The 9,749-nt window shown below is 43.7% G+C and overlaps 1 long non-coding RNA gene across 1 annotated transcript; it reads right to left on the reverse strand.

Moving 5' to 3' along the window:
- Positions 1–2,715: 2,715 nt before the first annotated feature.
- On the reverse strand, positions 2,716–9,137 carry LOC148005133 (uncharacterized). Its single transcript, XR_015622900.1, has 3 exons — positions 8,369–9,137; positions 8,013–8,053; positions 2,716–4,211 (listed from the first exon to the last, which is right to left on the reverse strand). It is a non-coding gene; the product is annotated as an uncharacterized LOC148005133 (long non-coding RNA).
- Positions 9,138–9,749: the final 612 nt, after the last annotated feature.

The raw sequence follows: 9,749 nt of genomic DNA on the forward strand, positions 1-9,749 counted from the left end.
AGAAAGGAGCTTATTAAGTGAAGTGGCTGCCAAGTGTATTTTAAGATGAACAAAGCATAGATCACTTTTTTTCCCTCACCACATACCATACATAATTGTATGAAGGGCAGGATTTATTTGGTTTGCATTATGATTTTTCCCCCAAGCTTAATTACAGTGTTAAAAAGGCAACTCCAACTTGAAAGGAACAAGCTCCACGGTCCCGGGGACCAGCATGACCATTCTGGATTTGAAACACTATTGCTTTGTGAAAGGAATTAATTGTATATGAAACTTGGGAGCTTATGTAAAAGCACATTTTATGAAAATAAACTTGAACAGTCATTAAAATGAATAGTTGTTTTAAACAAGACTCTAACTCCTTGGAAGTGCCACGAAATTTTAGATGCCTCCTTTATGGGCTTTGTTTTGAGTTCAACTCTGCATTTACAAAGACAATATCAGGGCCCTAGAGCTAACTCTTAGCTTATAATTGGGAACCAAATGTATAATAAAATAGTAGATTAGTAGGGGTTGTAAGAAATTGAAAAAGCTTGTACGATGTTTAGGTCCAAATAACTTCACAAGTAAGTAATCCTATTTTTGGGAGAAATCCAGTATGTTAGGAGGAAATGTTGTTTGGCCTCAGACCAAGAGGCTGATGATGGAACTTTGGCTTTAGATGGGGGACACTCCCTGGGCAAAGTGTACGTTAGAAATGTGAGGGATGATCCCTGTTTTCCCATCCTCTGCAATCCACATGAAATATCTCTAACTTAAAACTCTTCACGTTTTAAGGAAGAGTCGGAGATGAGGCTTTCAGCTGGGACGGCTTTCAAACATGAGCAGAAACGATGTACTTTATTGGGGTTCATCAGCATAAGAACCTTTAACTGGATTTTCCCCCTTGGCGTCTGGGGAGTCCACAGAGTTGGTTGTAGCAGCAGGAGAGATGGCTTGGGTCAGATGGCTTTATTCTTGGTAGGCTGTGCTTTTCCCCTGCCCACTATTAGTGGGCAGGTGGAACTTTAAAACCACACCTCAGGGGAATGTTGCGGTATAATTAAAAACTTGCACAACCTGTTTCCTGCAAGTTCCCACTCCACTCGGATCCTTGAGCTCTAATGTTTCTCTGTCAGCCATTTTCACACACTGTCCCCTTGGTGAGCTGTTACCATGCCTGATACACACATCGAGTTCCAAGGGCCATGCTAATGTGGCCCCACGCCATGCTAGCCCCAAGCATTCTGTAGCCTAGCACGGCTTCCTGTCATGGACTCTGCTCACACTCCCAACAACCCAGTTAAGTCATGACTCAACAAACTGGGAACCCAACAACCAGGTCTATATGTTAAATGCTCAATGTATAATACATTCACACAATTAACTTACAGCCAATTGATATGGATATAAACCACCCACCTGGATAAGATACAATTTGTTCATCTAGACACACAAAATCCTGTACACATCCATCCCTTAAGAATAGTTGTAACAACCTATAAATGTGCAGAGAGAAATCTTAACATTCACTGCAATGTTCTCTCGGCTGCTTCCTCTTCTTGCTCGTCTCTTCTTCTCCCTAAAACTTTTCTCCCGCCCATCCTTCCTTCTCGTCCAATGACAGGCCTCATTCTATCCTGTACCAGCTTCACCTGCATAATGACATCAACCTACAGGGGAATGTAGATTCAGTTTTTGATCTGGGGCAGGTGGGGAACTAACATTCTTCTGAGTTGGTTGGAACCTGAAAGCTTGGTCCCCAGTCCTCAGGAGTGTGCCTTCTCTTCTCCATATCTTCTGCCACACTTGTGGTCTCTCTCTTCTAAGTCATGAGTATTTATCCTGACCTTAAGGCCGTGCACTCTTTGCAGTGAGATCTCTACAGTTACTTAGATGAAAGCCTGAAAGAGCGGAGAAGAGGGGCCCCTGTAGATGCATGCAGAGAGGTTCAATAATCCAATCTCCTTCCCACTTTACTCTGGGGTCCATGATTAACTTCTGAGCATTGACTGAATCCCAGTCTTGGGGGTGACATTTTTTGTTTCCCGTAGTGTTTGAGTCTTCAGTGAGGTGATTCCCTTCTCTTGCCTCATTACTCCATTATAAGTGAGGAGAGGGAAGGGATAAAGTATGTGAGAAAAGAGTCTACTTTCAATTGAGGACACAAAGAGGAAGAAATTTGGTAGCTTTAAGACATCTGAAGTCTGACTTACAGCTGTGATATCAACAATGCCCTGGACACCAAACATTTGTAATCCAGGTGTGATGGTTTGCATATGCTTGGCCTAGGTAGTGGCACTATTAGAAGGTGTGGCCTTGTTGGAGGAAGTGTGTCACTGTGGGGTGGGCTTGGAGACCCTCCTCCTAGCTGGCTGAGGATGTTCAGTCTGTTCCTGGCTTCCTACTGGTTAAGATGTAGAAGTCAGCTCCTCCTGCACCATGCCTGCCTGGATGCTGCAAAGCTGTCATGTTCCCACCCTGATGATAATGGACTGAACCTCTGAACCTGTAAGCCAGCCCCAATTAAATGTTCTTCTTTATAAAACTTACATTGGTCATGGTGTCTGTTCACAGCAATAAGACCTTGACTAAGACACCAGGTGATAAGAAATAAAATGTGTCAAATACAAAAACCAAACCAAACAAAACCAAATCAACCCAACCCAACCCAACCCAACCCAACCCAACCCAAAGCAAACCAAAACAAACCAAAACAAACCAAAACTCCAAGTAGTAGATTATTTCCTTGTGGTGTTCTTTGGTTGTAAACACTATACAAGCTTTTGGATTTCTTGCATCCTCTACTAATCTACCATTAGAATTATACATTTGGATTCCAATTATGAGCTAAGAGTTCTGGAACCTTAATATTGTCTTTGTAAATGCAGAGTTGAACCCAAAACAAAGCCCATACAGGACGCATTCAAAATTCTGTGGCACCTTCCATGGAGTTACAGTCATTTAAAAACAACTATTCATTTTAATGATCGTTCAAACTTATTTTCATAAAAAGAGTTTTACACAAGCTCCAAAGTTTCAAGGGAAAATGCAGGGAGGGCTAGCCTGTGTTTACCTTGCTCTGGTGTCCTTGGCTTCAGGGAAGCACCAAACACTGCACCCAACACAGTCTAAGAGGCTCCCAAAGTCTTGGACACCCAGACTGTGCTGAATCACAAGGAGTTGGAGGCAGAGTCAGGGGTGGGGGGGATAGGGGAGGAGCCTGAGGACAGAGACTATCTTGGAGTGGTGGTCAGGGGGATGGGTTGGGGCTTGGGACTTGGGGGTTGGCAGGGTAGAGGCTGTTCTGGCTTAGTTCATCAACAAAAGTCCTTAGCTTAGTGGTGGTTGTCAGTGAGTGCAGAGAATCCTTTTGCTGTAGATGTAGGCTGCGGCTCTAGAAGCAAAGGCCTTCTCTATGCTCCCCACAATGCCAGCTCTTCATGAAAGAGACAGTCCACGTTTATCCATACCATTTATCGACTGTTCGTCGTGGAAAATGGATGCATACCAACTCCTCAGGGTGGACCAGAGATTAAATTCCTTTCGCAATGAGGGAATGTCCAGGAAGGGAAGCTTATTGGCTAAACCCTCAGAGCTTCTAGGTACCTCCTTAGCATGGAGAACTCTGCTAACCAAAGGTCACATTTCCTTATGTGGGAAGTGTGGCACTTGTTCCAGTCCAGGAATCTGGCAGGGAGCCACCTACTGTCTCAGGCAGGTGCTTGGTGCCCGGGAATCCTACCAAGTTCCTTGGCATGGTCCACCGACCCACACTCAGGTTCAAACTTGTGCTCACCTGAGATCAATGGCAATCAGAAGTCTCCAAAATGATAGTGCAAGTTAAGCAGTGAAGGGAGAGAGGGCATGAAGCTATCCAGGGCCTGACAGGGCAGCGGAAAGACCCATGGAGGAGATCCTGCATGACAGGGGGTTTCATAGATGTCAGGGGCCCAGTGAATATATCTTGCTCCTTTCCTTTGCCTGCTTCTAACCATCCTCCTTGGAGCGAGTGTTTGTGCACAACGAAAGAAGGACATCAGACATATAAGTCTTGCAGCAACTACAGCCTAGGCTTCTGGGATGACAAAACTGTAAGGTAGCTCTCCCATAGTAGAAGTCTGAAGCTGAGACCCATATAGTCATGTCTGGTTCCCTGAGAACAACCACCAGGTCAGCCTCACCTTCTGCATTCCATAAGGAAGGACCTTCTGTGATATGAGGAACATGACCTGTGCTTGGAAAGACGGGTGAAGTGATTTATTATTATTATTATTATTATTATTATTATTATTATTATTCAGAAACATATTTAACATTCAAAGTCCTGAAGTGCATTTCAGTCTGAACCCCAAAGGCATAGCTGGAAATCTAGGGTCCTGACATTTCCCTTCTTCTTCAATGGCAGGTCTTAGTGAATCAATTCAAATCCATTAAGGTTCTCAGAATGACAGGAGGAGAAAAATCCTCCCAGCGAACACTCTGAGGGTACTGTGACCGAACACCATTTCCTTGAACTTTGCACCATTTTCTCATTTTTTTCACATTCCATCAATTGCGATCCCTCCTTGAGGCCAAATATCCGTGTTTCTTTTTTCTCTTTTTTCCTATTTCTTGACACAAAAGCCTATAGCAACAGCTTGTAGATACATGAATTACATACTTGTTAGTAACACTGTGTGGCTCCACGTTCAAGAGGTAACAGGGAAAAAGTTGGCAATTTTTCTGAGTTTGTAAATCTAAAGAGGTAATTGCCTTCAAACCAGCAGGAGTGGGAACCAGGGCAGGAATCCTGGCTTTGAGGTCTGGGCCATTCTAACTACCTGTGTTCCCCGTGTCTGTAAGCTTTTTTAAGTGAAAAGTTTGTGTGTGTGTGTGTCTGTCTGTCTGTCTCTGTGTGTGCATGTGTGTGTATGTATGCTTATGTGTTTGTGTGTGTATGCCTAGGTATGTGTGAGAGTGTTGTGTGTGGTGTGTGTGGATGTTTTAAGCAAACTGTTTTTTTCTGTAGAAACACAATTGAATTTGAAAATTTAAATTAAACACATCTTCTGCAGGAGCACATCTGTTGCACAGAATGAAGCCCATTCCAGCAATACCGTTGCCTGCCGAGCAATGAAGCCATTCCTATCTAATTCCCAACACAGGAATGAGCATAACAGCCCAGCATTAAATATTAAGGTCTCTTTTTTCTCCACATTTTGCTATTCTATTTCAGAGAACACAAAGAACACTGACATATTTCTGGGAGCTCAGACGGATGGTTAATGGACTGGAGAAGCTTTCGACTCAACTGGAGCGATACGTAAGGAGAAAACTTAATTACACTCAGGATTCAGTGGGTTAACTGGATAATCAGAGAAGACGCTGAATCTCAGAGCATCTAGGATGCTACTGACTTTAAGATCCTTTAGTTTCATGCACCTCTAAGGGGGAAAAATATTGCCAATTAAACTACGCCACAGACCTTTACAACTTAAAAGTATTACTTTATGTTGACTGGGAAAGCTCTTTAATGTGTATTTACCCTGATGCACATATATTTAAATGAACATAGGAATGAAATAAGCTGACTGGGATGTTTATTCTTCCCATGACAACTCTTTATATGAAGCTTCAACTTGGTTGGTCATCTTGTAGTGGTGGTTGCCATGGAGTCATCAAGAGTGTCTCCTCTTGATCTCTGGTCTTCTTGCCCAACCCTGACCCCCCTCACTGATATGCTAGAGAGGAAGCTGTCTTGATCTCTTGAGTAAGAACTCAGTATTCATATTCATCTCATTGTTAAAGCTTGTTGGCTACAAGACCCAAGTTTGCAATCATCTAATCTTGCCATTAGACCAGCAATCAGGTATGTTCAAGTATGGGTAATGGCCATGTCATGCCTTAAACATTGTTTGATGATGCTTCAGGATGCCATCCTTCATAGAGTGCTAGGCTACCAGGTAATCCACTCCCTTCCCTTCTGGTCCCTAGACAGTTACCATGTATAGAGCAATCTAAGGAATAACTCAGCTAATTAGATGCATGGATGATGATGCCTCTGTTGGTTTGTATTTGCTCGGCCCAGGGGGTGGAGTATTAGAAGGTGAGGCCTTGTTGGAGTAGGAGTGTCATTGTGGGTGTGGGCTTTAATACCCTCATCTTAGCTGCCTAGAAGCCAGTCTTCCACTAGCAGCCTTCCGATGAAGATGTAGAGCTCTCAGTTCTGCCTGCATCATGCCTGCCTGGATGCTGCCCTGCTCCCACCTTGATGATCACAAACCGGACCTCTGAAGCTGTAAGCCAGCCCCAGTTAAATGTTGTCCTTTATAACAGTTGACTTGGTCATGCTGTCTGCTCACAGCAGTAGAACCATAATTAAAACCATGCCTGTCGTCTTAATAGTTAAATCCCGTTTGAAAAGGAAGAAGACCTGGCACAGTAGCGAAATGCAGTTCAACGAGGATCCTAATGGCTTCCATTTGCCTTTGCTCTTCCGGTTCCTCAGCCCTGGCACATTTCACATCACAGGGCATGTTTCTTACTCTGGTGGCCACTGTGACTTTATTGAAAATAGCAACCATTGGTCCAGATGCATTGCAGAATGTCCAGATCTTGGTGGACATTTGTGAAAAGGCTTTGGATGGAGAGGGCAGGGCAGGTAAGACTCAAGGACAGAGACGTGACAACCAGCTTGAGGAGTGATAGAATCATGCTGTGTGTCTGAGGTGAAGGATCTATGAAACAAGTGGTGAAAAGTTACCACCTCAGAGGAGCTGATGCCAGGCCACAGGGAGCCTCCAGAACAACCAGGAAGGTTATTATTTCATCACTGATAAAGACCTGTATATGACCCAGCACGGATGCTAAGTCACAGGAAGCGAATTGGTCAGTATCAACCACATACCAGGCGAGGTAATATAGAGACTCTGACACACCCGAAGCTTCAGTGAAGTTGGTTGTTTGCCTCGTTGCAGCTCTGTCTGTTTGTTTGCATGTGGTTTCCACCATGAGTAATGTGTGGAGAGCATGTTCCAGGCACCGAGGATACCTAGGATGAATTGCACACCACTATTCCTTTAAGGAAATCGAATTCTGGTAGAGAAGATACGGGCTGTGCATATTACATTCAAATTTACATATATGTAAATTTGGGTGTATAAATATGGGCAGTGTATCTAAAGCAGAATATTCAGTTTTCAGAGTAATTCATGGAGAGTGCTATGGGCACTCTGATAAGAGAATGATCAATTTTACATTGATGGGTCGCACAAAATTCCACAGAACCAGGATGGTTTTAAAAATATTTATGAGTAAGATAATTGTCTTCTATACAAGTGGTTCCCATAGAAGAAAGTGTGTTACCCTTTGTCCCCCAAAAAGGATGGCACTGAAGCAATGTGTAGCTCCCAGAATTCACAGCAAATGCATGCCATTAAGCTGTTCTGGAAACTAGTAGTAAAAGAAACAAATAGACAGTCAGACAAACTAAGCCTGACTTAGTTACCTTGGCTTATTTACCATTTTCCAAAGTCAGTGACACTTTGCATGGCCAAAAGCTGATTAATGTCTCGATATCTTTAGACCTGTTAGTATTTTGCACCTATTAAAACTACTTAAGAAACATGGCGGATAGCCTGGACCTGGTTGAGGATGTCTGAAGACAAGGGGCCACAACATTTCTTTTGGTTCTGATGATTTCATGTGGTTTTCAGTGTTCTCATGAGGATTGATATTTTGCCAGCTGTGTCACATGGTGTATGGCTTTCAGTACCCAAAAGTCTCTTGATAGACACCAACAAATAGTTTCTGTTTCAAAGGCTTATAACTTTGTGTGGGGATGTTATACTTGCCAAATGAGAATAATGTTAGCAGAATAAGTCAGAGACTGTAACACACACACACACACACACACACACACACACACACACACACAATACTGTATCTCAGAAGTGGGACAACGAGTTCTAGGACACTTGGCTGGTGGCTTTCTTAGACTTTAGTTTTATCTGTAATTTTGGTGCCAATGCAGAAATCACTTGTCAAATTACCTGGAGATGTTTTCCTTTTAGCAGCTGAATATTTTCAAAGCCTGCAAGGGAAAAAGGACCCCTATTGTTATAATGAAAAAGTTCGGCTTGAAGTGAGGAATAACAGCCAAAGCTCGCCAATAAACCAACGCTGAATGTCTGCTGTGCTTGGAAGGGTTGGGATGACTGGTTTCTAAAAACAAAAAGCAACCCCCCAAAACCATTTTAGATTAATATACAGCAATGGCTACCATAGATGGGGTTCAGTGCTGTATTTCAATGCACGTATGGGGTGTACCAATCAAATCTAGTCTCTTCTTATCCCCTCCTGACCCTACCTCCCACCTCTCCCCAATTGGTAGAAATCACTATTCTACCTGTCTGTAGTTATTCGACCACAAGCAATGTGCACTGAGGCAGGCCTGTCCAACGTGTCTTCAATGTAAGATCTGAAATATTGACATCAGCTTTCCAGGGATGTATTGTATCTCATATACCCCTAGGTGACAGGTAGATCCATATTTACTGCTTGATTGGCTGACAGCATCTTTGATATTGGCCACCACCACTCTTCCCCTTGTAGATGTCCATTTCCTTTCTTTCACCCCACGAAGAAACCACAGCAGAGCACAGCGAACCCCTGTAGCCCATGCTCGGACCTTCACAAGGGATTCTTTGAAAAAGAGAAGCAGCCGGGGCTGGCATAAATGCTACGTCTTCCATATGTATTCGGTAAAGAGAAGGCTTTGAGAGAGATTTCTCAAGTGAATGAGTGAGGGGTGGATGAACATCTTTTGGCTCACCTAGAACAGTATTCAGTCTTGAGCCTTTCCACAGCCGTGGGGAAGACCAGTGGCAGTCTGAGGCCAGGCAGTACGCAGCCCTTGGTTTCTAAACGCATCAGAAACCGGCTCAGGCGCCACTGTGCTAAGTGTCCGGTATAGCAAGATCCGAAAACATTTCCTTTCACCTTTCTTTGCAAAGTGCTCCCCTCTGCAGACCTCCAGCCAAGCCCCTCTGTCTGGGAAAGGTGCCAAGAAGGAGGAGTTCACGGACAAAGCTTGGAAGGCATCTGAGAGAAATGAGAAAAACACATCTCGCTGCGCAGACTGCTCCTTCTGCTCAGCTTTGCCTGTGTGAGCTTGTGCAAGAGGCTGAAAAGCACATTCTTTAAAATCCTGGCCCTTAAAAGGAATGTATCTTGGGCTGAAATGTCAGCTTGGCTGTGCCCCAAGTGCAGGGCAATTTTTTTTTCTTTCCCAGATTGCTTTATTTATTTATTTTGGGCATGATAAAACCCAGCCCCTTCCCCTCCATTCTGGAGATGGTTCATAGATCCGATGAAATTTCAAGCCGTCACTCAGCCAAACTGTATTTGATTTTTATCACAATGCAAATATTTTTAAACATTGTTTTTCTGTCCCCTTTTAAAGAAAAAAGCCTCCTTTGCAAACAAACCCACCTCAAAAATCTTGTCTAATTCAGAACCGGCAGCATTAGCTATATCTAAGTAAGTCTTTCTTCTGGACCTGGGGGTCAGCCGAGTGACATTCATTTCTTTCACCTTTTAAAAGCTGGTCTAAGTGTCCACCTCTTCTGCCCTCAGCAGGCAGGGTCAGCAGCTGTGGGTGGCCAGAGCATGAGCTCATCCCCTTGTCTCATTGCCTGGCTCCCAGCTCCTCTTGCAGAACTGCCCCTTGCCGAGTTAAATCCCGGTTCCTGAAGCTTCATTCTTCAGTAATTTATTCTATCTTTGGA

Source organism: Rattus norvegicus, chromosome 6 (genome assembly GCF_021556685.1).
Source record: "Rattus norvegicus strain SHRSP/BbbUtx chromosome 6, alternate assembly SHRSP_T2T, whole genome shotgun sequence".
Classification (NCBI taxonomy): Eukaryota; Metazoa; Chordata; class Mammalia; order Rodentia; family Muridae; genus Rattus; species Rattus norvegicus.